This window comes from Equus quagga, chromosome 16, assembly GCF_021613505.1.
Source record: "Equus quagga isolate Etosha38 chromosome 16, UCLA_HA_Equagga_1.0, whole genome shotgun sequence".
NCBI classification, from domain to species: Eukaryota; Metazoa; Chordata; class Mammalia; order Perissodactyla; family Equidae; genus Equus; species Equus quagga.
The window spans coordinates 33,475,310-33,502,239 of record NC_060282.1 but is presented as its reverse complement, the minus strand read 5'-3'; the positions used below and the strand labels follow the sequence as shown (position 1 = coordinate 33,502,239).

Sequence of the window (26,930 nt, the reverse complement as noted above, 5' to 3'; positions counted from 1 at the left end):
GTCCCACATGCCACACCTAGAAGGACCCACAACGAAGAATATACAACTATGTACCGGGGGGCTTTGGGGAGAAAAAGGAAAAAAAATAAAATCTTTAAAAAGAAAAAAAAGAATATCTATGTCCTCTTTGAGCAAGAGGCAAAGAAGTCAGCCAACACCTGGGACATAGGTATAAATCCTTCTTTTCTTCCTTCTTCCCTTTCTTTATTTTTCCTGCAAAAGTAAAATACGTTGTATGTACAATTTTCAATCTTAGAGTTTCCACATGATATTATTTTAGGTTAAGTATTCTTCAAAGATATCTTAATTATTTTACATTATTCTACCATTATTGTATACTATTATCTATTTCTTTATCAATCTTAAACATTAATTTAGTAGTCAGTCAGGGATTCGGGCAGAGCTTATATTCAGATTTTGGAGTATATAATTTCCAGGTCTCCTATGGCTCTGAACTTTATTATCTGCCACTTTGACCTGTTAAGGTTGTGGCTTCTTACCATCTGAACTGAGGAACTGTGGATCCTCCCCAGACAAGAAAGCTACAAAGTTGGAGTTCTTGTCCAATGCATTCATTCTAGAATAAATATTTCTCAAGTTGCTCCCCACCATGGATGATTTCTGGTGCCTTCAAATGGTTGTTTTAGTATTTTTGCCCATGTTTCACAATTGTTTGTGGAGGAATCTCCTGACCTTTTCCTGCCACCATTATGAAAATCTTGCTCAAGTGAGTATGATTTATCAAAAAATCTTTGCTAATTTGATAAATTGAAACTTTTTTTTTTTTGGTGAGAAAGATTGGCCTTGAGCTAACATCTGTTGCCAGTCTTCCTCTTTTTGCTTAAGATTGTCCCTGAGCTAGTATCTGTGCCAATCCTTCTTTATTTTATATGTGGGACGCTGCCACAGCTTGAGGAGCAGTGTGTCTGTCCATGCCCACGATCCAAACCTGCAAACCCCAGACCGCCAAAGTGGAGCCCACGAACTTAACCACTACACCACCAGGCTAGCCCCTAAACTTATTGCTTTTTTTAGTATAGTTCAGGTTATTAGTGTGATTGAGCATTTTCTGTATGTTTATTGGCTATTTGTATTTCACCGCTTGTTAATTACCTGCTCATTTCTTTTGCCTATTTCTAAATTCTGGAATCTTATACTTTTCCCTGTTGATTTAGAAGAGTTCTTATTACTCAAATATTATCACTGCCAAAATTCTTTGAAAATATACTTCCCTGTTATTAATTTTAGTTACCCTTAAATTTTGTTTACGACATGATTAACATATAAATTGATTTTTAAAGGAGTAACATCTCTACAAATTTCAATCTTCTTATCTAAGAGCACAGTTCATCTTTCCATTTATTCGAATTGGTATTTGTCTATCCTGTCAATAGAGTGAATTTTAATATGGGTCTCATTTATTACATTTTTAATGTTTTCCTTTATTGATACTGCTAGATATTTTCATAATGCATTTTTTCATTACAACTTTTAACTATTGTTATGTTAAAGAAAACCTATCCCCTACCCCATCACCAAATTTTATCATTTTACCAAAGTTATTTATAAGTATCACCTCACTTAATTCTCAAAACAACAATATTACATGTTATTACTGTCCACATTTTATATGAAATATTTCAGCCATAAATGAGCTTAAAAATGTATGGATTATAATATAATGAATACCCATGTACACACAATCTACTTAAGAAATAGAACATTAAACTGTGAATCTATTTCTTGATATCATTTCTCTCGTTGCCCACAGTTAACTACACATTTGAAGTTAGTATATATCATTCCCACCAAATGTATGTCTATTTATAACATGCGTATAGGGTCATAAAGATATATAATATTGTTTTTTCATCTTTAGATGCATATATAAATGGTACCATGCTGTGTATATCCATCTGTCTTTTTAATTTAATATTACACTTTCACATTTTTCCATGGTGAAACCTGTATCTCTAGTTCACTCCCTTAAGCTGCTCTATAATATTCCTTTGTATAAACGTATTGTATCTTATTTATAGTCTTATTTTTATGAGCTTGTAGGTTATTATAAATCTAAACAGTTGCAAATATTTATGTACATTTTTCTATTTGTCTCTTTGTGCACAAGTGCTAGGGTTTTTCTATGACACAGCCCTAGAATTGCTGGGGTTTAAAATAGGCACATCTTCAACATTACCAGATATTGAAAAATGACTATCCAATAGTGACTAATTTACACTCCTACTGATAGTGTTTGTGTGTTTCCATTTCTCTACATGTTTGTCCATGCTTGGTACTCTCAGAATTTAACTTTTGCCGTTCTGATAAGTGTTAATGAATATCACACCTTTATAATTTGCATCTTCCTAATTCCTGGTGATGATGTAGATCTTTTCCAATGTTTATTATGCATTTCCACCTATTTTTTCATCTATTAATTGACTTTAATGCACTTTTCCCCATATTATACTAGGTTCTTTATCTTTTCTTTATTGATTTCTAGTAGTTTGTTATATTCTTAAGATAAAAATTCTTTTTTGATTTTTTGTACTGAAAACATTTGGGGGTTTTATTTTGACATTCAGCTGTTTTGAATTTTAAAGGGGTAAATTTTATCATTTTTTCTTTGAGATCTGTGTTTTTGGTTTCTACTTTAAGAAATTTTTTATCACAAAGTTCTGTAAATATTAACTAGTATTTTCTTTTGGTGATTTAAAATTTTTCATTTTTGTAATTAGGTTTTTTATCTCTCTGAAATTTATGTATTTGTGTGAGATAAGTGAGAAAATATTATTTTTGCATTCAAATAACTATTTTTCCAGGTACCATTTATTAAATAATCCACCTATTTTACATAACACCTGTCATATGTGAAATATCCATATATGTATGGCTCTGCTTCTTGTCTTTATCTTGTGTTTCATTGGTATTTTTTTTTATCTGTGCAAACAACACACTAAATAAGTTATATGGCTTTATAATAAGTCATTTAATCGGTCAAGGAAGTACCCTTTGCCTTTTTCTTTTTCAAAATTATCTCAGTTTTTCTTGGTCTTTTATTCTTCTTCACTAATTTGTAGACTCAGCTTATCAATGTCCACGAAAAATACCCAGATGTGATTTTAAATGTAATCTCACTGCATTTTTAGATTAATTTAGGAGTAATTAACACATTTTTCAGATTGGATTTTTCCTTTCATGGTATCGCTACTTTGTATCTTTCAATGATGTTTCATATTTTCTCCCTAAATATCTGTCGTATCTTTAGTTACAGCTATTCTTAGCTGCCTCATGCTTCATTCATTCATTCATTTCACAAACATACACAGAGTATTAATTATGTTGCAAACATTTCTCTTAGATGTTAGGAAACATCAGTAGAGGAAAACAAAAAACAACTTTGTCCTAAGAACACAGACAATAACATAACAAAGTAGATCAACAAATAAATGATGGGAGCTTTGTTCCCATGTGGCTGAATAAGTTTCTAACCAACTGGCCTTCTCAAACATAACAACTATAAACTCTTGACAACAGCTGAACTGAACTACTTGAAGGCTCTGAAGAGAGAAAACAAGAATGTAGGTTCTGAGGGAGACTCAAAACTTGAAAAACAAACTCACACAGGATGAGTTTCCTGTTTTTGTACCCTTTATCTTGAGGGCAAACTGAAACAGACTGCCAATGGCTCCATATGGCACAGGCAAAACACTGATAGGGAATCCACAAGCATTTTAGCTTGAAGAAGCAGGAGACAGAATTTGGGGGCAACCACAGTTGCTGGAAAGTAAAGAGGAGAATACTGGAAGGGAAAGAGCCAGAGAGAGGAGATTCAAATTTGTGAACAACTCTCTCCAAATCTCTGTCTGATCTCTGAGTCATATACATGCAGGACAGGCTGCAAGCAGCCCAGCAAGGGGAAAAAAATAACTGGATGAAGACTTGAGTTGCTGATAATGTCTGTATTTGTAGTTTTACTAAGTAAATTGCCTACCAAAACAGAAATATAAACATTTTCTTCAGAGGAATATAACAGAATCTACAGCCTCATAACATCCACACTATGAAGTTACTGAACATATGAAGAACTCATTTTCTCAAAAGAAAACACAGTCAATGGAGGTCAGCCTTGAAATTATCCAAATGTTCAAAGCAGCAGACAATAATTTTAAAGCAATGATTACAACTATGTTTAATAAGGTAAAGGAAAATATCTTTGTGATGAAAAAAAAATAAGAACTCTCAATAGAGAAATTTTTTTTAATCTGTAAGAAAATCAAATTGGAATTTTAGATTAAATACCCAAAACTGAAAAAATATTAACTGGATGGTTGTAACAGCATAATGGAGAAAACTGAAGAATGAGTCTTTGAACTTGAAAGTATGTCAATAGAAGTCATCTAACCAAAGAACACAGAGAAAAAAATATTGACAAAAAAATGAACAAAGCGCCTGTGGGACAATATCAAAAGTTTGAATATATGTGCAAATGGAGTCCAAAAATGCAAGGAGAAAGAGAACAGAGTAGATGAAATATTTGAATAAATAATGACCAAAACCTTCCCAAATTTTGTGAAAGCCATACATTATAGACACAGGAAGCTCAGTGAACCCAAGCCGTCAAAATGAAGAAACTCGTTTGAAAACCAATAATAAAATCTTGAAAGAAGCAAGAGAAAAATGACACATTATATAAGGGAAAACAACAATTTGAGTGATCTCTGTCTTCTCATTAGAAAAGAAAATAATCAGAGGCAATGGAACCATATCTTTAATAAAAATTTAAATACAAAAAACATGGTTAATCTATAACTCTATATCCAGTGGACGTAATTTTTCCCAGAATGAAGAAGAAATAAAAACATTTTCAAATAAAAGAAAACTACAAAATTCTGTCATGAGCACACCTGCAATATAAGAAATTCTAAAGGAAGTGTTTGGTATGAAAGGAAATGATACCAGATGAAAGCTTGTGTTTTTAGGAAAGAATAAAGAGCATCAAAAATGGTAATTATCGGAGGGCTGGCCCAGTGGCGTAGTGTTAAATTTGCATGCTCTGCTTCAGCGGCAGGGGGTTCGCAGGTTAGGATTCTGGGTGCAGACCTAGCACCACTCATCAAGCCATACTGTGGTGGCATCCCACATAAAATAGAGGAAGATTGCCACAGATGTTGGCTCAGTGACAATCTTCCTCAACCAAAAAGAGGAGGATTGGCAACAGATGTTAGCTCAGGGCCAATCTTCCTCACACACACACACATAAAAAAGTAACTGTCTGAATAAATATTTTTAAAAAATTATTTTATTTTTCATTTAATTACTTTAAAGTACATAAGACTGATTAAAGCAAAAACTATAGCGTTGTCTTGTGGAGGTTATAATGTATGTTAATGTAATATACATGATAATTATAACTTAAAGGACTAGGTGTTTAATAGGCCTGTATGATTCCATATGTATTCCTATATATATTTTATGTGAAGTAGCCCAATGTGAATTCAAAGTAGACTGTGAATAGAGAAGAATGTATATTTTAATCCCTAGAGTAAACACTTAAAATATGCAAAGAATCATAACTAAAAAGCCAATAGATAAATTAAAATAGAAATCTTAAAGATATTCTAATAATCCAAAAGGAGTCAGAAATCAGTAACAGGAGAACAAAAAACAGAGGACACAAAGAGAAAACAAATAATAAAATAGTAGACCCAAATCCAACCACATCAACAATTGCATTAAATTTTAATGGCATAAACTTTCCAATATAAAGCAGAAATTATCAGAATGAAGAAAAAGTATGATTCAGCTATATGTTGTGTAAAAGAGATATACTTTAACTATAAAGACAGATAGATTGAAAGTAAATAGATGGAAAAAGGTATACCACGCAAATAGTAAACACAAAAAGTCTGGAGTGGATAAATTATTAACAAATAAATGATGTATTACATTAGAAGATAAGTACTATGTACATAAAAAAATTAGAGCAAAGTGTGGGTATTAAGAGTATGCACAGGTTATAATTTCAAATGGATTTGTCAAGGTAGACTTCATTGAAAAGGTAACATTTAATTATCAACAGAAGAAGCTTTGCATGGTCATGAAGTTAGAAGCAATCAAGCCCAGTCTCATAAACTAGTTACAGTGCTAATACTGCTGCCGCCATTGATGGTGTTTTGATGACTGACCTCCAGGAAGCTCCTCAGTCATTGTATAATTAATCCTGTTCCTTGTATCATTCACTCTGAGCCTTGTGTCATTCACATGCCCTTCCCTGGTTGTTCCAAAAAGCATAGAGAAGAAACTGGGTCCATTATCTCAAGTCATGGGAGAGAGGGACCTGGAATTATTCCTCCACCAAGACTATAAGCAATGATGAAGAGGTAATTCATCCAACAGAAAACTGATTGGGATGGGGTAAATGGAATGTATGCTGTTACCTTAAAAAATGCTCAAAAGTTACTAGAGATTTTCTTCCACTTTGAATTCAATTTGAGAGACTATTTTGAACACATGCTACATGGCACGTACCTTGCTAGATGTGGTGGATAAGAATATGGATAAGAAGAGAACTCTCCTCAAGGGCAGCTATTCAAATAAGTAACTATAATATTTTTTGATAGAATTATGAAAGCTTATTTAAAGTGAATGAGGACAAAAATGGAATACCTGGGAAGGTAAAATAAAACTAGCAATTAGATAGGTCATGAAGCATGCACAGGGACATGTCAGACAGACAAAAGAGGAAAAGTGGATTGAAGGCAAATGTTGGGAGATGAGAAAGAGTAGAGCATGTTCAGTGCATAGAGAGCAGCCCAAAAGAACATTAACACAAGGTTTGTACTGTGAGACAAGACTAGACAGTTAAGATGAAGATGAAGGGGAAGAATGTTAAAATGCTAAGGAATTTGGTATTGCATAGACACATAATGCATTTAAGTATAGGAGTGCCATGGTAAGGTCAATGCTTTATTATCTCTCTGGAAACCATCTAAAGGATGAGTGGGTAAAAATGCAAATACTGAAGAAAGAGAAACTAGTACGGAGGCTTTCGTCATGATCTAAACAGATGGGTCCCAAAATAATGAATGGGAGTAGGATGCATATTTGAAAAAATGTTTCTTAGCTAGAGTTAACATGAAAACTATGAAAAAGAAGGTACAAAAAACTCTATAAATCAAAATGCAAGAATCTGAATTTCCCTTTTTGAGCAAAAGAAGGGACAGTGTTGCTTTTCAGTGAAATAAGAAAGGCGAAAAGAAAAACAGATTTAGGTTTAGAGATGCTAGAAATAAGAATAAGTACAAATGGGAATTTAACAGGGGAATAATAAATTTAAAGGGGAACAAACAAAACTATATTATTCAAAATAAATTTTCAGAACTACCATTTAGCCATTTGAAAAAAAAACCTGACATTATATCTCATGTTTTATATAAAAATTAAGTCCCGATGGATCAAAGATTTAAATTTATAAAAATTTAAGAAATAAAATTAGCTAGGTAGAAAAGAGGTGGATATTTTTATTATCTTGAAGTAGACAAGAACTTTCATACAAAAACACAAAGAAAAATCAAACCATAAGAACAGGCAAAGTCAAAAGGAGAAAGGCACATGAGAGAAAATGTAATGCATATGCAAAAGGTTGCCCTCTCATCACATAGAGTCTCAGAAACCAGTTTTAAAACATGAAAGCAAACATTTTCAAAGGAAAAAGAGAAAATCATGCCTCCAGTCTAGAACCATTGGAGAGTAAGGAAAGTAGTGAGAGAGAACTATTTGCCAAATTCCAGACTTGTTGCTAGTTCTAACTTTGGCATCATTTTATGCTCCTTCCTACCTTTCATGTGTCACAGAAAACGCCCTGGGAGAGTAAGCAAAAGGGACGCCAAATCAGAGGCCATCAAAGAGGAGTAAGAATTGATGGTTTTCTTTAACTGTGTGGTCTTTTTGATATCTGTATCTGAATTTCCCTTCCAGATTCTGGGAGGAAAGAAGGACAGCTAGTGAGGCTGGTCCCTATTTAGGAAAATGTAGAGAACAACTCACGGAAACTCAGATGCTGAGAGACATATCAAATAGATCCAAACAGATCTTCTGGCTACACTATAAAATATCTTAAAAATATAATAGTGATGGGTATAGAAATTATAGCATTCTTTGTCTCTAATCTTTGGGGAAACATTAGCTATGGTGAGCAGAGAAACTGCAAACTAGAACAGTTATTACCCAGGGTAATTTGGGAGATGGTACTCTTGTTGGATTGTCAAATTAGGGTGCAAAGCCTAGCTGTATTTTGGATTAAATTGCCCTAGACTTTCACCTGATTGCAAACTATTGAATAGAAATTGGCCTGGCATGAGTTACAATGTCCTTAGGATATTTGTTTTCAGGCAGGATAGACTGGGCTGGTCTAGAGTAAGAAATACACCTCAGAGTCTCTGTTTATTTTTCATTGAAGTCACAGTCTAATACAGGTCAGGCAGCTCTCTTGAGCAGATCCCCTCTAAGTGGTGACTCAGGGACCAAAGGTGCTTCTATCTTTTAGTACGTCTGAAAAAATGTGCAAGGTTAACACTGAAGGGGAATATCGGAATAGGGAATTGTGCAGTATTGTTTTAAGGGCTGGTCTAAAACTGTTTTACACTATTTCTGCTTACATTCCATTGACCTGAACTAAGTCACACAGCCGTAATCTAATTTCAGGGAGCATAACATATGCAATTGTCTTATCTGCCCAAAAAGAGAAAACAGTGTGTTCAACACATAGCATAGTCTCAGCCCTAGCCCAAATTCTGATCAACCAAATCTCAGTCACTATTCCTCTTTCTTCCTCTCATATATCAAACAAACTCACATCAACCTCCTCTCCAAAGATAGTAATCTGATATGCCTCCATTCACTGCATCCATCTCAGGACCAGGATCACTGTCCTCTCCTTCAGGTTCATATGTGGCTCCTCATGGGCAAGTGATCTGTGAACCAAAAAGACAAGTTATCTGCCCCCCCACCTCACCTCCAAACACAGGATGTCTACAATAAATATTCTGACTCTAGAAGGGGAAGAACAGCAGATACATAGCAGTCAATGTAATTGTGAAATACCATTGCACAGATGTTGTGAAAGTCTCACACCTGAGGTGAAGGTAGGGTAGGGAGGAAAAAGTTGCTGTACTAGGCCTTATTTCTACTATCTGGGAAGAATTACCTTGTCATTTCTTCTCTGTAGCCCCAGGCTATGACCTCTTGGAACCTCCTCCTTGTCATTACTCTCCTTAGCCACATCTGAAAAGAATTGGGAAAACATGCCCTTCTTGGATGTGGGAATACAAGAATGTATGTTAGTATTTGAATTTAAAATAAAGACTTTTTTTAACAGTGCATTGTGGTTTCCTTGACAATACAATTCCCTCAAAAACTTTGTAGACTTCTGATCTATTTGCTTCATCCGGTTTCTTGTTGACAGAACTCATACCCAAATTTATTTCCTAAAAATAATATTCAAAGTTATTTTACATGGCTACTTCCTCCACCCTCATACCTCTTTCCTAATCAACTTAATGGTGGTTGTTATTGGATTCTTTGAGCAAAAAGGGTCAAGTCACACCCTACTCTAATTTTTGCCCCAATTCCATTTATTCAACTGGAAAGTTTTTCTTACTGTGCGTTGTCACTCAAAGTCTTTTAGTTCAACCTCTAGAAGTGGTTTGGTTTTCCAACCCTAAAAGACCTTGAATTCCTGGACTCTTCTTCTTTTTTGCTTGCAAGCAGACTAATTCTTCCCTGAGCTTGTTTTTTCTTGGTAACCCTTCGTGAAATGCAACTGATAATAGAAAACACACGTTAGCGCTGTGAAACATTTCAACATCTAACTGGAAATGATCAGTAGGTATGTAATCTTCCTTCTAAGTTAGAGTAGGCAGTGGTTTTTAGCAAAGCTTTTGCCATATTCCCAGCCTTAAGTATCAGTTTCCTCACCACATGCCATTTACCTTAAGGCTTCATATTTTCAGATTTTCTTGGAGCAGCATCTCATTTAAAGGTAACAATTTCTGGATTAGAGTAAGTAACATAAGCTCCTTTAAACCCATCCCCAAACCCTCAGTGGCTTAATAAACATACTTAATATTAATCATTAAATCTTAATAATGTAATAAAATTACTCTTTCCATATGAAAAATCTTTCCTTCATTCCCATTGATCTCAGGGGGGCAGAAATGATCAAAACAGAGCTTAGGATGTGGTAACTGCTCAAAAAACTGCTGTTACTATTATTATTGTTGTTATTACTAATACTAGTAGTCACAGAGAGTCACAAAACCAGACAGAAGTCATTTAGAGAGCAATAAACAAAGAGTAGGCAATATTTTGAAGAGAGTATTAGACCAGAGATCCAGTTTATTAGTTTGCTAGCGCTGCCATAACAAAGGATCACAAACTGGCTGGGAGGAGGAATCTGTTCCATGCCTCTCAGCTAGCTTCCGGTATTTTGCTGGAAATCCTTCACATTCTTTGACTTGTAAAAGCATCACCCAGATCTCTGCCTTCATCTTCATGTGACGTTCTCCCTGTGTGCGTGTCTGTCTCCAAACTTCTCCTTTTTAAAAGGACACCAATCATATTGAATTAGTACCAATCCTAATGACCTCATTTTAACTTGATTACCTCTGTAAAGATCCTATCTCCAAATAAGGTCACATTTTGAAGTACTGGAGGTTAGGATTTCAACATGTGAATTTGAGGGAGACACAATTCAACCCATAACATATAATAACCCATTAATAAGTAATATTTTTATTGAAGTATTTCTTACGTTACATATTTACATAGTGCCTGAGGTTCTCATCAGTCTCTTCATGAACAAGATCTAGATATTAATGTTAGGAACTAAATGTGCATTCTTTACTCTTTACTGGGCATGATTATGCCTAAGTTAATGCATAGCAAACTGCTGTATTACAGTGATCTCAAGAAATCTTTCTGTTGCTTCCTATTTCCCTGAATTCAAGATACCCTCTGTTTTCTTAATATAGTAATAAATAATTAGATATAACAAAACAGGGAAAACCAGGTGAGAAGAATATACCTTTAAAAATGTTGTCTTAAAGTAGGTTTCTTTCCGTGTTACAGCTACGTAAAAACTATGGTGTCTTCTATTGCAAAATTGTTTCACACTGTTAAAAAAGAAGCCATGGTAGGCTTAAATAAATATGAAAAGAATGAGACTGAGGAAAAATCATTGAGGCATTCATTTAATTAAAATCAATACCTTCATCATTTTCTGTGTTTATTGATATTTTATATCGTTATTTACTTGAGTAAGGGGAACCTTCCATATCATTTACAATGTGGCGAGCCATAAACCTATAGCTATACTAAAGAAAAATTAAGGCATGTTTTCGGTCACAGATATTGCCAAATAAACTGTTATTGCAATCAGATTGTTTTATTGAAACTATAGAAGTACATACAGAAATAATAGTTGTTGGTAAAAGGTTGAAAGATATGATTCTGTTTGCTTGTTCTTATTCTAAATTACACACTTGCTTTTGTTTACTCTGACTAAAGTGTCATCATGAAAGAAAGCAGGGTTGGCCCGAGGCCAAATATCTGAGTAGTCAATATTTAACTTGGGTTTCCTTTTGCTCAGCTTTCTGCTCTTCTCATCTTATGATCATCTGCCTTCCCTGGAACACAGTTATTAAATATTGTCATCTTGTTTCCGGCTGGAACTTGTCTTTCTATCTCCAGCCTTTAGAAGAGAGGTGGCACATTACAAATACTGAGGAAGTATATTTGACTGAATATATGAATGAATCAAGCAATCAGTGAGTGAATTGTAGGCCCAAATCCTACTTTGTAGTCCAACTGGCACTGTCTTCTTGCTGTTGAAAATACAAAATCGATTCCCCTTTCCTTATTTTTTACTCCTTTTAGTGTTTCCAGTTCATCCAGTTATAAAAATGTAAAATTATAATTGTAATAATTAACATTAGAGTATAAATGATTGGCTCTCACAAAGTTATTTGCTTTTAATTTAAATAAATCTCTATTTTGTAGCATTTCAGCCACTGTGGTAAGACAATAACTAGACCGTGACCAGGTCTATTTTTTGACTAGTAGCAAAAATTTTGAAAAAATTAAAAAAGAAAAATTTACTTTTTCCAAGTAACAAAGTTAGTTCCGAGAATACATAGGCACATAGCAGACTCACAATGTACATCTACTTACTGATTGATGAGAGAAGGTGATATTTCAAACACTGGGATGGTATCCTAAATACGAAAGTCTGGGTTTTGTTACATTTCATTGGAACAGAGATTTTTACCTCATCATTATAAAAAAAAAAGGGCACTACTCAATATTTCCTGATAGTCTCTTCTAAGTAGTCCACGCAGATGACATTAAATTTTATCACAGAGGATCAGGGAGCAGTATCTCCCCATTGCAGACATCAGTAGCGGACAGTTTCCTGCCAGCCTGGGAAAACAGGGTAACAGGATGTTGTGTGGCATGTGACAGTGCATATTCTTTACAGGAAATGCGGCCTTAAAAGTTAAGCCCAAACTGGGTTTGGAATATAATTGAAACACAAACTATTATTGGTCAATATATTTTGGTTTGGAAATTCAAACTTTACATTACCAAGGGAATATTTAAACGAAATTTTGTAGCCATATGTACAAAAACCCTCTGGTCTGAAGTCCTGAACTAAGTGACTGATCCTAAATGTTTCAAAACTTCCTTCTGCCAAATATTCTAATGAGCATCTATCTATCTTGTGAAAATCCTAAGGTAATACTCTGTATTAAATTAAACTAGGGCTCTATTTCCCACAACTGCCAAAAACATGATAAAAGTTCACATTCTCTTTATCCAGACATCTGGATTGGGACTTCTCAGTGACACTTGTTCCAAAGACACGATTGTTTGGATCTTTCCTGTATAGAGTTCTTCAACATATTAGACATGAAAAAGTAATAAGGGACATACATTTAAAATCTGACAAATTTGCAACATTATCAAGTATATTTTCAAGGTCCGTCTAGGCATGTAAGCACTACACAAAACAAATATTTAGACAAAGCTCCTACTATGTAGAAATTCACAGTCAAACATATAGTACTAAAACTAACATTAGAATTATGGAGGCATCAAATTTACAATCTGAAAAAAAAAAGTGCAATGATTACCAATGCGAATGCTGAGGCTAAGTGATCAGTAAAATTCTCCAAGCTGGTAAGTCTAAACCAGAATCCCAGCTTCCTGATTATCAGTCCAGTCCACTGTCCATTTGTTTAAGAGGCCAAATTTCTTACCCGTCTGTTATTAGGGGAGCTTGAATGACCTAAGGAAAACTCCATCATCTTTCTAATTAGGCAGTGCATGGAAAGAATTCTAGCCTCGCCACTCACTGTGTGAACTTATTCTGAACCTCAGTTTCCTCGCTGGCAAAATGTTTATCTGTGCAGCTTAAGTGTCTAGGACCGAAGACCTGACCAGTCAACAGAAAAACCACATCCAGCCTTTACGGCCACTGCAATCGGCTCATCTCTGTAGGAAATGGGAGCAGCATAGGCCTGGGCTCTGCTTGGTTCCATTCAGATGCAGTCTTTCAGGAACGCAAGGCACTCACCAGTGTTTTACGTGCAGAAACTGGGTTTCATTAGGAAAGACTGCTTTGTTAGAGTTTTAACGTGTTTTACAAGCCTCAAGGCCATTAAAATAATTCCTTGACATATATATTAAGGCAAGGAGAGGAAAGAAACTAAGGAGGGATGGGGATGGGAAATGCATATTTTGCTATCTTACATTTTTGCCTACAGTTGGTTTTCTTCCAAAGCCATAGCAACCCCCACAGAGAGGATTTTTGTTTGTTTATTTTGCTTGTTGAGTGTAATGTTAGAGTTACTGCATTATCTTCTGTATGAGCCAAAAACCAAAAAGGGGAAAAACTATTTAGAAGGAAACAAGTGGAACTATTTTAGCTACATACACTTTTAATTTTAAAAGGCCTTAATAGTGTATTGCTTTGTTACCGATCATTACGTTTCAGTGAGAAAGTGCATCCAGGTCAGTAAGTATGAGAGTTCTTTCATGTCCATATATGTCTTTAAATCTGAATCGGAATTTGTAGAATTGCAGCCTATAGTCGGATTGGGCCTACAGGCCTATATTCTTTGAGTGGTACAATATTTATTTTAATAGTCTTTAAATACCTTTAACAGAGACATATACTCTCCATGTCTCCACAGTCCTCACCAATCTCTATATCTTCTATCTGGATATTCCATTTTTTTCACATTGCCCATGGCCTCTGAAAGCATTAAAGTTCACAGTCCCTGGGATAGGTATTACTGTTATTTCCCTTCCCTCTAGAGAAGAAAATACAAGGATGGAAAAGGAGTAACCTTTAAAGGGAAGGAGGATAGGAAGAAGTCATTAGTTGTAAATAACTAAATAATTTTCAACACGTGAAAAGAGGATGGAAATCTACTGAAGTATAAAGCAGAATAACAAAATTACCTCTCTAAAACCAAGATTTGGAAAGGCAAGAAGAGAGCACCAGCCTGCCCAGAAGGTCCCTGGGGTAGCAGTTAGAGTTGCCTTGGGTTGTATGCAACAGAAGCCCAAATAGAGTGCTCAGCAAACAGGTGTTATTTCTCCTCACAGAGTAAGAATTCCAGAATCAGTTCAGGGCTGATATACGGCTAAGAGAAGTCATCAAAATTGGCTTCTTCTCCTTTCCAACTACATTATTAAGTGTGGAGATTCTGTTCTTATGATTGCAAGATGGCTCTTCCATATCCAAGCATCATGTCTCATTCCAGGTATGAAGAAGGGAAAGGGCCAAGGAGAAAAGATGCATTCTGGTTTTTGAGCAAAAATATTTGAGGTTCTTTCGAAGCCTCATCCAGTAGACTTCTGCTTGCATTTTATTGGCCTGAATGGAATTACACAACCAAATCTAATTAGAAAGTAATCTCTGAAAATTAGTACTTCTAACTGAACATCTCGAACAAGATTAGGGTTCTGTCACTAAAAAAGAAGAGGAGAAAAGATTTGGAGTAATTTGTTAATAGCTAACAATTAAACAGCACTATCTACATGTCAAGCACTTTAAATATAATGAGTCATTTAATATAACTACTCTCTGCAGTAGATATCATTATATTTCCATTTTAAATATAAGTAAACTGAAGCACATAGACATTTAATAACATGCAAAAGATTACCTAGTTAAAAAGTGGTAGCAAGGGCTGGCCCTGTGGCCACGTGGTTAAGTTCGCATGCTCCGCTGCAGGCAGCCCAGTGTTTTGTCGGTTCGAATCCTGGGCGCAGACACGGCACTGCTCATCAGACCACGCTGAGGCAGCGTCCCACATACCACAACTAGAAGGACCCACAGCTAAGAATATACAACTATGTACCAGGGGGCTTTAGGGAGAAAAAGGAAAAAAATAAAATCTTTAAAAAAAAAAGTGGTAGAGTCAAGATTTGAACCCAGATACTCTGTCTCCAGACACTACATTAGTACTATGTTGTGCATATGACACACCAAAGAGGGACAAGATTTAGAACTGGCAGGTACAATGGCAGTGGAAGTGAGGCTGTTCGCTAAACTGAAAGTCTAGACTACTAAACTACACCAATCCTATTCCCCATCCATATTTCCCACTCCTCCTTAATCCATGTGACTCAAGAATGAAAGATAAAAGACTTTTCTACAACTTAGCATCAGTTAATATGCTTTAAGTTTTAAGTAACAAAAAGCAAACTGTCTTAAACAATAAATATTATTGGTTCATATAACAGGAAGTTTAAAAGCAAAGAAGATGCCAAGCCTAGTATGATCAGGCTTCAGCTTTATTTAAATGCTATTCTCTTTGTTATTTACTCCTCTGTGGGTTAGCTTTGTTTTAGAGATAGCTTTCCTCATTGTCAAAAATGGATGACAGAAGTAAGTGATGCAATATTCTTCCTTGTCTATTTCCAGGAGAGAAAGAAACAGAGTCCCCATGATTTTCTCTTAAAAGCAATACATGACTCTCCTAAAAGCCTCCTTATGCAGAATTGGGTCCCTTGCCAATTCCTAAAACAATCACTAACAAGATTTGGAAGAAAAAGCTAAAGAAATTTTCCAGAAAATAACAAAAGTGGCCAAAGACATAGAAAGAGGAAAAGAAAAGAAAACAGTAGTATACATTCAAGAAGGCCCAAGATATAATTCCAGGGAAAGAAAGAATACAAGGAAATTTCTCAGAACTGACGGCTAGCCACAAGTTTCTAGATTGAAATGGCTTGACAAGTGCACAGTTGAGTAAGTGGAGAGATGGGACTTCACATTAGGAAATTTCAGAAGACTGAAGGCATAGAGAAGATCCTGAAAGCTTCCAGAGTGTGACTGGTGGAAAGAAGTAGGCTACATTCAGTGGATAAGGAAACATAATGGTGTCAGACTTCTTAGAACAACACTGGAAATAGAACTCAGTGAACCACAGGGTTTAAAAATTGAGGTAGGTGAGTGATGACAGCAAGATGGTTGAATAAGATGTCCCTTGTTGTATCCCCCCATCAAGAACAATTTAGTAACCATCTGCAGAAAGAGTACCTTTGTGGAAGTTGTGAGATCCAGCACTGTATGCCAAAGGATCCAGGAGTCTTATCCACCTGTGCATTGGGTAATAGGGGAATGGACCTTGGTCCTGGTTGTGGATCCTGAAGTGGCCTGTGAACTAGCTATAGGCCCTCTTGCCCATGGTCCGGGATCTTTGGAGAATACTGACTTAGGCAATCACCCATGGACAAGAGAGCCCTTGTGGAAGTCCAGGAATCCACCAGAGAAGTTCCAGCACACTGTTGGAGCCAAAAAATCCATGACTGGACAAATGAAAGGGGTAAGAAGAACAGCTTGATTTTACCCACATAACCCCTCTCCCAAAGTGGCACAGCACAGTGCCAAGAAAGCCTGTAATTTCTCCTATGGAGAAAAACGACAGCATGTGAGTGAGTGCCTAGCTTTCCTAGCTGTGTGCGATGCTGTCAGAGGCCCATTTCTCTCTTACCCCATCCAGAATACTGAGTCACGAGCTGCAGGACTAGGGGGTGGGAAGCTGCTGGGAGAATAGCAGCCAGGGCTCAAAGTGTAACAAAGGAAGGTGGATCCTACTAACCACATCATGGACTCCATTGAGAGGCCTGCTCCATAGCTGCAGGGATGCCTCACCAGTAGATGCCCCAACTGGTCCATGGGTACCACAGCATGCTGCATGCCACACCCACTCACGCCTCCACCTTATGGCCAGTTCTCTGTTTGTGCTTCTGGGTAGTAAGAGCAAGCTTTAGCAGACAGCTGGTGAGCACATGCAGAAAGCTGGACCGAATCTGCAGGCCAGAAAGAGCCCACAAACTTGAACAATTAACATTGCCTTTGGGAAAGCAAAAGAGAGGCTGTCAGTAATCAGCCTGCTGTGCAGCAGGATGGAGAGAAAGTGTACAAGTGTATCTAATCTGCCATAAAAGAGAGTATGATGTGTGGAGAAAGCATACCCAAAGAACGTCTGAGAAAGCCTTAGAATCCCTAGTAGGCCTGAAGAAAGGTAATTCCCTTCCAAAGTCAGTCAGGAAAGATTGGAGGAGGTGACTGATACTTAAAATGTGAAGATAGCAATGCAAGATTTCAAGAAACATGAAAAATTAAGGAAACATGACATCCACAAAAGGACACAATAATTTTCCAGTAATTGACCCCAAAGACTTAAATATCTGAAAATTACCCAACAAAGAATTCAAAATAGCTGTTTTAAAGAAGCTCAGTGAGCTACAAGAAAAGACAGAAACACAATTCAATGAAACCAGAAAAACTATTCAAAAGCAAAATGAGAAGTTTAGCAAAGAGATAGAAATCATAAAAAAGAATCAAATAAAAGTTCTGTGGTGAAGAATACAATGAATGAAATAAAAAATGCAATAGAGAGCATCAATAACAAAATGGATCAAGCAGAAAAAAGAATCTAAGAAACAGAAGACAGAATCTTTGAAATTATCCATTCAGAGAACAAAGAATAAAGAATGAAAAAGAGTGAAGAAAGCTTATGTGATCTATGGGACATCATCAAAAGAACCAATTTGCAAATTATTTAAGTTTCAGAAGGAGAAGAAGTGGAGAAGGGTGCAGAAAACTTATTTTAAGAAATGATGGATGAAAAGTTCCCAGCTCTGGGGAGAGATTTGGCCATCCATGGTCATGAAGCTCATAGGTTCCCAAACAAATTCAAGTCAAAAAGATCTTCTCTAAGACACGTTATAATAAAGCTGTCAAAAATTTAAGATGAAGAGAGAATCTTAAAAGCAAGAGAAAAGAAGTTTATCACTTACAATGGAACCCACATAAGACTGGCGCAGGGTTTCTCAGCAGAAACCCTATAGGCCAGGAGACAGTGGGATGATATATTCAAAGTCCTGAAAGAAAATAAACCTGACAACCAAGAATGTTTTATCTGGCAAAATTGTCTTTCAGAAATGAAGGAGAGATAAAGACATTCATAAACAAACAAAAGCTGAGGGAGTTCATCCCCATTAGACCTGTCTTACAATACAAGAAATGTTGAAAGTAATTCTTCAAGGTGAAGTGAAAGGACACTAATTATTAACATACGAAAATATACAACACTCTAGTAAAGGTAAGTATATAGTAAAAGTCAGAATAGCCTAATATTGTATATGGTACTGTGCTAACCATTCAATGGTAGTCAAAAGGTTTTTAGCATACAAGTATTAAAAATAACAATAAGTATAATAATGTGTTAATGAATACACAATATCAAAAGAGATAAAGTATGAAATCAAAAAAATTAAAAAGGAGAATAAAAAAGTAGAGTTTTTGTATGAACTGAAGTTAAGTTGCTATCAGCTAAAACAGTCTGTTACATGTATAAGATGTTTTATGTAAGCTTCATGGTAATCAAGCAAAAAAACTGCTGCATATACACAAAAGATAAAGAAAAGGGAATCAAAACATACCACTTTGGAAAATCATCAATTCACAAAGAAAGACAGCAGGAAAGGAAGAAAGGAACAAGGAAATCATTAAAAACCCAAAAAACAATTAACCAGATGGCATTAGTAAGTCCTTACTTAACAACAATTACTCTAAAAGTAAATGGATCAAGTTCTCCAATCAAAAGGCAGAGAGTGGCTGAATGGATTAAAAAAAACACCCAACTATATGCTGCCTATAAGAGATTCACTTCAGCTTTAAGGCCTTACACATGGAACTCTAACAACTCAATAGCAAAAAATCAAACAGTCCAATTAAAAAAAAAAATGGCAGATGGGCTGGCCCCGTGGCCGAGTGGTTGAGTTCACGCACTCCGCTGCAGGCGGCCCAGTGTTTCGTTGGTTCGAATCCTGGGCACGGACACGGCACTGCTCATCAGACCACGCTGAGGCAGCGTCCCACATGCCACAACTAGAAGGACCCACTACGAAGAATATACAACTATGTACCGGGGGGCTTTGGGGAGAAAAAGGAAAAAAAATAAAATCTTAAAAAAAAAAAAAACAATGGGCAGAGGACCTGAAAAGATGTTTTTCCAAAGAAGACTTATAAATAGCCAACCAATACTTGAAAAGATTCTCAGCATCAATAATCATTAGGGAAATGCAAATCAAAACCACAATGAGATATCACCTCATACGTGGTAGAATTGCTATATCAAAAAGACAAGAGATAAAAAGTGTTGGTGAAGATGTGGAGAAAAGGGAATCCTTGTGCACTGCTAAACTGGTATAGCCACTATGAAAACAACATGAATATTCCTCAAAAAATTAAAAATAGAACTACCATGTAATCCAGCAATCCTAGTTCTGAATATATATCCAAAGGAAATGAAATAAGCATCTTGAAGAGATATCCACACCCCCATGTTCATTGCCACATTATTCACAATAGTTAAGATATGGAAACAATATAAGTGTTTGCCTACAGATGTATGGATAAAGAAGATGTGGTATATATATGTATATGTATACATACACACACACACACACACACACACACACACACACTGGAATATTATTCACCCATGAGAAAGAAGGAAATCTTTCTATTTGAGAGTATAAGGAAGAATCTTGAGGCCATTATGATAAGTGAAATAAGGCAGACAGAGAAAGACAAATACTGTATGATCTCACTTATATGTGGAATCTAGAAAAGTTGAACTCATAGAACTCAGAGAATACAATGGTGTTTGCCATGGGTTGCGGTGTGGAGGAAATAGAAGGATGTTGGTTAAAGGGTGCAAATTTCCAGTTACAAAATGAATAAGTCCTGGGGATTTAAAGTAAAGCATGGTGACTACAGTTAACAATGCTGTATAATATACTTGACAGATGCTAAGAGAGTAAATCTTTAAAAAACTTAAAAAGTTCTTAAAAGTCTTTTGAAGTTAAAATTAAAAGTAAATTTTTTTAAAAGTAGTAAAGCATGTCATTTAGAAATATGAGGTGAGCATTAGGAGAATTGGCTAAAAAGATTTGACAATGATTATCCCTCTGGGAGCAGGAGTTGTCATTGGGATGTTGAGTAGGACCAGAAACTGCTAACTTTCATTATGAGCCTTGAAAATCTATTTGACCTTTAAACCTACGTATATCTATTTGTTTAATAAAAATAAAAATAATTTTTAAAGGAGTACATTAGCCATATAGTTTAACTTTCAACACGTTACATTTTGAAAGTGATATAATTATCCTTTTCAGCTTCTTTTAGATGATTCCATTATCAGTATGCCCTTTCATTGTTATTCATAATCCTGCAATTCAATTCACCCTAAATTCACTCCTAATGCATTATTTTAATACCCTTTGGCAAGTAGATAAAAGCAAAGATAAGTGCTTTGGTTAGGTCTATACACATAGCAAGTGTTCTTAAAAAGCTGTTTAATTTCTTCTTTTGCATTTAGGAATTGAGGGCAAAAGTTATAGGTTGGAAAATAAAATCTGCCACAGAAGTATAAACATCATTTATGCAAATTATAACAACATTCATAAAATTTATGTGCAAGGTAATCTGTTAGATGGTTATTCAAATGTGGTAAAATAAAGTTGAAAGTAAAATCAAACATCTGGGGCCAGAATATATGAAATCAGGAGGGTTATAGATGTGCATGTCAGTTGATCATCATGCCCTTGAGGAACTCTGAATTTGAAAATGCTAGCTTTTTTTCCAAGAGTTACCCCTGATTGAAGTGAATGCCCCAAATCAGTAATTGATAAGATCCTTATTTATCTAGGTTAAAATTATAGACGCACCCACTTAACATTCATAAGAGTTCTTTGTCATTTCAGGGTTGCTTGGGGAAAAGAAAATCATCAAAAGTGCTTGTGATGGTCAATTTTATGTGTCAATTTGACAGCGCCATGGGTTGCCCAGATATTTGGTTAAACCTTCTGGGTGTGTCTGTGACGGTGTTTCTGGATGAGATTAACATTTGACTTCGTAGACTGAGTAAAGCAGATCACCCCCCTCAATGCGGGTGGGCTTCATCCAATCCACTGAAGGGTCTGACTACAAGAAAAACACTGAGTAAGTGAGAACTCCCTCTCTCTGCATGACCGTCTTCTAACTGGGACATTGGTCTTCTCCTGCCTTCACATTCCGTCTTAGATGTGAACGTAAACCATCAGCTCTCCCAGTTCTTAGGCCTTCAGATTCACACTAAACTATTCCATGGCTCTCCTTGTCAACTGAAGATCCTGGGACTTCTCAGCCTCTGTAACTACGCGAGCCAATTCCCTATATTCAATCTCTCTCTCTATATATATCTATACTATTAGCTCTGTTTCTCTGAAGAACCCAGACTAATACAGTCGTTTCAAACAACTTTTCTGAAGAAAAGTAGAAAATTCAGTTAAATTGATATTTCTAAGTATTCAAATATTCAGTCAAGCAAACTGAAGTGATAGATTGCTAATTTTTGTCTTAGTTTATTCTTTTGGCTTGAATGTAACAGGAATCAACTAATGTTAATTTAGGACAAAAATAATTTAAAATATAAAGGTAAGAAGGAATTTATTTTGAGGAGACATAATTATTTCAGTGATGTCAAGGGCAGACGTGCTGCTGCAGCCTATGAAGGGGCTAGAATGGGATGTGGGATGTCATTTCATATTCCCATCTCTGCTTACCACAGGACATTTGTTTTACTTCTTTTTCTCTCTACTGACAAACTATCACTGTTGCTCTGTTCACATGGTGATAACCATGCCATTATTCCAGAGATTGTACTTCTCTTTCTCATGTAAGGGTGAAACTCTTGACACTAACTCTAAATTCCTAAGGGAGGAATTTGATTGGTCATATTTGAGTCTGATACTCTCCTTGGTCCAAGTATCCACCATCAGGAGCATGGAGTCATGTTGTAAGAAGAACATGGCTGCTATCTCCTGTACCTGCGATGATGTGCATGAAAACTGGGAATGGTAGGAGTCCCCAGATAAGACAGGGGAATTTACTTTTTCTTTCAATAATTATGTTAGGACCTTCTATGTGCCCAAAACTGGGGATGTAATTCTGAAAAATACAGGCATATTTCTTGCTCTCACAAACCTTCCTATCTAGTTCGGTGTATTGGGGCAGGGAGGGGGTTGGTGAGAATTGGATTTATATGTAATTACACTGCCAACGTAATACAATGCAACAAGTGATGCTCTGCAGACAAAGAAGGTGTTCTGGAAGCAACTGAGAAAAGGTATCTCACTCAGAAGTTGGGAGGTCAGTGACGTCTTCTTGCGAAAAATAACATCTATACTAAGACTACAAAGATGCTTAGGGGTTAGCCTGGTCAAACAGATGAAGATAAAATATGATAGAAATGACCAAGACTCTAATATTTACGTAGACACATAGATAATGTTGATGGGTCCAAAACAAAGCAATATTGGAATGTTGATGGGTGTCTTAGTTTGGATTTCCAAAAAATCAGATCCTGACACAAGATCAGATCAAAGTAGTCCTCTGTGTCGGCATCATTCTTAACAGATTCTTCCAGCAAAGATGGCCAACAGTAATATTAGGTTTGCATTCCCCCAGCGTAACCACCCCAGCAGAAAAACAGCACCTTTTCCTCAGAGATTTTAGGAAAAAGTTCCGGGACTGACTCTCATAGAAACAATTTGGGCCATTGAGTCAATCACTATAGGCAAACACCTGGAATATTCTGGTTGGTCAGGGATTGAGGTATTGGGGAAGGCCATACTTACATCACATGACCAAATCGTGGATGAGGAGGAGCAGTTCTTCAAAAGATATCATAGCATTACCAGAAGAAGAGAAAACGATGGTAGGCATGCAAAATCAACAGATGTCTACTAAAATTTGGGGCATTACTCCTTGAATATTTATTTTATACTTGGAGGTATGTTGCACATTATACAGCCTTAGCAATAAAGAGCTTTTTTTTTTTTTTCTAATAGAGTTCATCCTATGACTCTCTTCTCTCAGAGTAGTAATTGGACATAACAGATGATTGCAAAGAGTAAAATCTTAAATCATCCACATTTTGGTTTTCAGTATATCACAAAAATTTACACATAACTGGTTCATTCTTAACTCATATTGGTTCACAGATGTTTTTTCACAGATATTTTTGAAAATTTGATGAATTCAATAGATCTGCTCCTTAGAAAATTTTTCGTACACACATACATCTTTCAAGGGATTGACGGTCTCTGTGAAGCCCAAGTTAAACCCCCAATCTAGACCGACTGAAGGTTTTCAAAGCCCTTGGCTCCTTTGCAAGTAAACAGATAGTCCTCTTCATAGTTATAACCCAGCAATGTCATTTAGATGAATTTGTTGATTTTTATTTTTAAACTGCTGAAATTATAAAGATACACAAATACTAAACACTATTTTCATACTGCATTCTTGTTCAATTCAGTGTCACAATCTTAAATCAAGGCAGATAAACTGAATGCAATTTCTGGTGAGGATACAAGGGCAAAAAATTAAGTCTTTCTGAAGCTTTTGAATATTGTTTACTCCCATAATAAAGAAAGCAGCTTGCTGCCTAATAAGATGTGGCCTGGGAGTTTGCTTTATCAATTTGCTGATCCCTTGGAGGAAAAAAACACATTTAAAAAACAAATCCAAGAGTAGGACATACATGAATGCAATCCATTTACACTGGGAGCGCAATTCTGTACTGTGCCAAATAAAGAATTTTTTGTATAGAAGTTTACTCCTTCTACCTTGCCTTTCCTAAATAATATGATGTTCAAGAATTAAATATATCTGTGTCAGTAGGAAGCACTTTAGGGTTTCTCTGCCTTTTCTATAAACAACATTATTAACGATCATAAATTTGTGAAAATGCTAAAATGCTAAACTTGTAGGTTTGCCAGATAAAATATAAAATACCCAGTTAAATTTGAATTTCAGATAAGTAACAATTATTTTTTTAGGATCAGTATGTACTAAACATCGCATGGAACATACTTATCCTAAAAAAACTATTGTTGCTTATTTGAAATTCAAATTTACCTGGACAGCCTATATTTTAATTTTCTAAACCTGGCAACCCTATAACTTGCAAAGAATATTGCTTTATTCATTTGTAAATAAACATTTGATTTTGCTTATTAAAGCAGTTTTGGTACTGGCATCTCCTTTTACTGTCAGATGTATGTTTTCTAGCTAAAATGACTATTTAAGAATGTATACAACTATATTCTCATTGAAAGTATATAGACTGTTTCAAGCTTTTTTTCCATCAACAGTTTCAACTCCATCCCTTTTCATTCCTGAAGAACTTTACAAAGAAAGCCAGACCGAGGTAGATGTTTCTTTATTTCAAATTGATTTCAGAACAATTCTTTTAGGCTTTGAGGAAATGTTATTAAAAGTTGCATATTTCCTGCTTCTAAAGTAACTTACACATGTGATTTAAAATAATTCGTCTTTGAAAGCAGAAACTTTTCAAAACGAACCATTATGTAGAGATGAAATCAGTGAGTCTAGAAAATGAATAATTCATTTTTAAGTAAGCGAGAAATTATTTTGTGCTGTTACTTATACATTTTCAAATTTATAGTTAAATAATAATTTGCGATACCCAGGGTATTAGTTGTGAATTGTGGTTTTCAATATCATAGGCACATTCGTTGCTGTGGTTTCGCAATATCATTCCCTGATGCTTTTCTCAATTGTGGTTTTCATAATCATTGTTTGATAGTCATGTAGCTGTGGTTTGAGCTGCTATATCCATTTGGACAGAGATAATTGCTTATAGGTTTTGCTGTCTTTTTATTTTATAACCTTACCGAGTTAAACTAGAAAAAGAAAAATTGAACTTTAAATATCATTAACATTCTCATTAAAAATGATGAGAAAACACAAGATGTAATAGTATTCCTTAGTTTAATTCATTCATATTGACCATCATTAATATATATATTTATAAATTTAGATAAACTGTATCTATTTCTAATAATGCAGTCTGGTTAGTTTATCAGTCTTGCTTTGAATTCCCTGACTTTTGCTCTTTTCAGCTTTCAAACTGAATATTTAGCTGAGATTTATTTGTTTCTCTTTTTCTTTGCATATTTAACCATTTCAAATGCCAAAAGAAACACTAACTGTTATGATATTTTAATTCCAATGGGCATTCCTTTTGGGTTATATAAAAAGTCAGCCAGTTCTGTTAAAAGGAACCATAATGTATAATACATCCAATTCTAAGCACACCAATTTAATTGTAATGAATTGAAAATTAAGGAGGCAAAAATCTGTGGTTCTCTGTCTGCTTATTCATTTCGCACACAAACACAAATAACCCTGCTTTTCGTGGTACTTAGGGCTTTAATTTCTTGGTTCTTCAGGGGAGAGACTTTGTCATTTAGTGCATTTTCCACTGCAAAGGACCATGTATTCTTACAACCTCATATGGTAATAGTACTAATGGTAATGTAATAAAATTCACAATTGGTCTTTAGCTCTGTATTAAGATTCTCTCAGCCATACCTTTCACAGGGCAACTCTTTACACCTTCCGGAAGATGTCCTGATGGGGTTATAAATGACAGCGATTACAGTCCCTCCCGCATTATGCTCAATCAGCCCAGGCTCTCTGCTGACCCCCAGACCCTTTTAGAGCAACGAGTTTGGTGGGGCTCACATGAATGCTAGTCAACCAAACAAAGTGGGGCACAATTTCAGATCAGAATGGGTGCTCTCACAACCTGGTGGTGGTGGAGGGGGAGGAGTCAGCAGTATCTGGGGGATACATGTTAACTGTTGTGGAGTTCATTAGTAAATACTGATTACATAAATCGGCCAGTTCCACTGTCACTTGGATAGAAGCTCCTTCCAGCCCACCCGGGAGAACATATTTAATATTCAGTGTATATGAAACTATGAGAAACTCATGCAGCTTAACTTGGCCAAAATAATAACTATGCAAACCACTTCAAAATTTGCTCTTCTTCTGGCTTGCAGTTTCTGACATACTACACACACAACAATTGAGTAAGAAGGAAACAAAACTTTGAAAGCTAAAGAACCACAAAATAGTTATTGGGTCTTACCTGCTTGGGAAATTATTGCAAGATCAAATCTTTCATTAGTCGCTGGCTGCTTCCCTGTGGCAGAAGAACTAAAAGAACGAAAGGTCATGGGGCTGGGGTAGGACTTCAGAACTTCCACAGACTTCTTCAAAAAGTCAGTATTCTCATTAGAGATGGCTCATTTCCCACCTGGGGCTAATCACCTAGCTGATGGTCCTGCTTTTTGATGTGTGAAAAATATCTGCCTGTCTCCAAATTCGGATTTTTTACAATCTAAAAATGAAAATTCGAGGTGAGAAAGAGCGCTTTTGGGATTCCGCTCAGCAACCCATCCTTGCGGGCCAAGTAGAGGATGGTCCGTGT

General features: G+C 35.8%; 1 long non-coding RNA gene across 1 annotated transcript; it reads right to left on the bottom strand.

Annotated features, from left to right (window-relative positions):
* LOC124228213 (uncharacterized) lies at positions 1–26,930 on the bottom strand. Its single transcript, XR_006885662.1, has 6 exons — positions 26,589–26,930; positions 11,087–11,174; positions 9,662–9,823; positions 9,209–9,285; positions 8,858–8,975; positions 1–213 (listed from the first exon to the last, which is right to left on the bottom strand). It is a non-coding gene; the product is annotated as an uncharacterized LOC124228213 (long non-coding RNA).